This window comes from Cololabis saira, chromosome 1 (assembly GCF_033807715.1).
Source record: "Cololabis saira isolate AMF1-May2022 chromosome 1, fColSai1.1, whole genome shotgun sequence".
Taxonomy (NCBI): domain Eukaryota; kingdom Metazoa; phylum Chordata; class Actinopteri; order Beloniformes; family Belonidae; genus Cololabis; species Cololabis saira.
Genome location: NC_084587.1, coordinates 7224433 through 7227649, shown reverse-complemented (window position 1 = coordinate 7227649; position 3217 = coordinate 7224433).

The following is a 3217-nucleotide window of genomic DNA, read 5'->3' as shown; positions in this document are numbered from 1 at the left end:
GGATGTTTATTGTATTTTTAATTGTATTTCTTGTGTTTTTATTCTGTAAGGTGACCTTGGGTGACGTGAAAGGCGCCTCCAAATAAAATTAATTATTATTATTATTATTATAGACCTGGTCCAGTGTTCCATCAAAGCCACATAGACCTTACCAGAGAGACTGAGAAATGTGATTACTCTATTACTTGGCCTCCATACACACTTCTTCAGGTGTCAATCAGTTAATCTACAGCTGCCTTTGACTGAATTATTTAAACCGTTCTGAATTTAAATTCAAACTATTTTAATGTTAATAGTTCACTGTAACTCTGGCTCAAGCCTAACTTTTCTTTCTTCTGCCACTGCACTGTGAGTCATTTTTTCTCTTGGCCCTTCTCTCACCCTTCTTTTAAATTGCCTTGTTGCAGGAATGCGGCACCAAAAATAAACTTGTCTTCTAAACAAAGCCCCGGTCCAGAGGGGCCGTCTCCGATGCCAACCAAGATGGTCCTGAAACATCCATAGGCTTAAGGAGCGGGGCGTAGATCTCATCCGCCTATGGAGGCTTTGCCTAGGAGGTTTTTAAGTACCTCAGAGACCTTGGTGCCGGTAGCAGACGAGCCCATTTCAGAGTCTCCAAACTTTACAGCGTCCTCGGTGGGAGGCACATGTACTAAAACATTTAAAAGTTTCTAATTTCTGAATCTGACCTCAAACATCAGTTTCAAAATCTGCTTGTGTGGCGGACACAATTATGGACCTCGCGCCCATCAGGACTGTAGGGAAGGGGGCGTGGTCACGGGGCGTTTTATGGTTGCTTAGCAACGCGTGTTCTGTTGAGTTGTCAACTGTCAGTTTCTGTTGTCAGTTGGATTCCGTTGTCTGGGAATAAAGTCCTGTTTTACCAACCTCTGGAGTCGAGCCTCATCCTGCCACACAGTGGCTGCGTCCGAAATCGCATACTTCCACGCTAATGAGTATGCAAAATGAGTGTGCGAGATTTTTTAGTGCGTCCGAAACATTAGAACGTACTCAATAGTAGCTCTATCCATACTTATTCCGGAGAATTTTTTTTGTGTAGATTGATGGACACTAGCTAAGCAGAAACTTCCCACAATGCAATGCAGCGGTGTTTGGTTGCTAAGTGATACGTATATGTCATAAGTATAATATTAAGTATAATAATATTATTATATAATATTGATATTATAATATTTGTATATAATAATATTATATAATGTCATCTTGTTTGGGCCAGAATAAACGGGAAGGAGCGGACCACTGCTACCGCTGTTACCGCTGCTACCGCTGCTACCACTGCTACCGCTGCTGTGACAGGTTACCATGGTAACAACTCCCCCCCTCCCTATGGCAGGAAGTGACGTGTTCGCTCTTAAAGGAGCATGAGGCTCCTTTTAAGAAATGAGACTCTCTAGCGCCACCCTTCGCCACGACGGCTGTCGGGGGTACTGCAGCCAACAGCGAAGCCGGCACGGGAGAACGGGGAGAACGCGCATGCAGCGTCATGTGACGTCGCATCCGCAGGACAGCGCAGGAAATTCCGGCCCACAATTGCAGAACATTTTGGAGCACACAGCCTGTTCAAGGCAACGGAGAGATACACTAGAGGGCTCATTCTTTTTGGTTTGGAACGCTTCATCTGACATTATTACAAGAAAACTTAAAACGTATACGAATTTTTTTTCATAAATCCTGCCTCAATTCTGCCCCATGCTCCTTTAAAGGTATTGTGACATGAAAAACAAATTTTTCTTGATTTTTTGTGTTTTGTTGGGTGTCTTGACATCAATTACACCCAAAAAACAACGAACTTTTAACATTCAGTGTATTGTGTGCTTTCTGGGATTTTCCGCATAACTGTGCAAAAACGGCGCACCTGGTTTGGTGGCGGGCCGTGACGTCAGGGCCCGCTAAATCACCGCCCCCTCCACCCAGCTCCCTGCCTCCTCTCCTCTCCAGCGCACCATAAAGGCTGATTTATGGTTCCGCGTTACACCGACGCAGAGCCTACGGCGTAGGGTTACGCGGCGACGCGCACCGTACGCTGAACCCTACGGCGTAAGCTCTGCGTCGATTTAACGCGGAACCATAAATCAGGCTTAACACGGAGCGGTTTAGAGCCTCTTCTGTTCTAATCACCGGAGGAGAACTGCTAAGAAGACCCGCGGCCACTGACTGGACTTAAGATAAGGAGACACTGCTGCTTGCATGCCTTTATTTTTATGATTGTTTGCTGTGGACTGTCTGCTTCGCCGTGCTGCTTTTCCGTGCATGCTTCGCCTGTCGCTCCCCCGACGCCGCTGTGAGCGTATTGCTGGCGGGGAGCTGCGGTCCCGGTCCTCTGGTCCCGGTTGGACTTCATCCCCGGGCTGTAGTCGCCCTGTCTGGGCTGTGTGTCGGTGTTTGTGATTCGGTGTGCGCGCGTGTGTGCGGAGACGCCGGCAGAAGTGTGTAGCGGTTGGTTGGAGGAGGTTTGGAGGAGGAGCGGGGCAATGATTGACAAGAAAGGGGAAAAAGGAAGCGTTTTTCACGGGGCAAAAAAACGCTGTAATAAAAAGCCAGGAAAAGAGTACTAGAGTGAAGTTTTTCTTGTTACACTCTTTTAGACACATTTAAGGGATGTTGGCCAAGACTTTTAATAGTGTTAAAAGCATGTTAAAAATGATGTCACAATACCTTTAATAGTACGTCCGAATTAATGCACACTACAGATATTTACTCAAAAGTGTGCCGAACTTAAGTATACTTTTTAGTATATACTTTTTAGTTTGGCATTTCGGACGCACCGTGTGAATATATTTCAAAAGGTGCAATGATGCATCTCCGGAAAGATCGACATCTCCAACCCGTTTAACTTGAAAGCAGGCTGCAGACCAGCATGTTTACAAGTCAACAAAGGCCACCGTTCTGTCTTGTTGGACAAGAAAGAAGGAGGTTTGGAGTCTGTTTAAAAGTAAACAAACAGTAACTGGGCCATCTTGTGTGTTTTCAGTAGATCTCATTTATGGACTGGATTCCATTCAAAAGCAAAGTGAGAAAGAATGAAACCGAGTAAAAAGAAAAGATTTATGAAGGACAAGACAAACATCCATGTATCAAGTGGACAGCCGAGGTCATTGTGAAAGTGAAAATGTTTTTGCGCTCGCAGAACAAACACATTTGTCATTTAAAGAAACGTGTTTAATTTATAATCCAGAACTCGGTTTAAATCAAACAA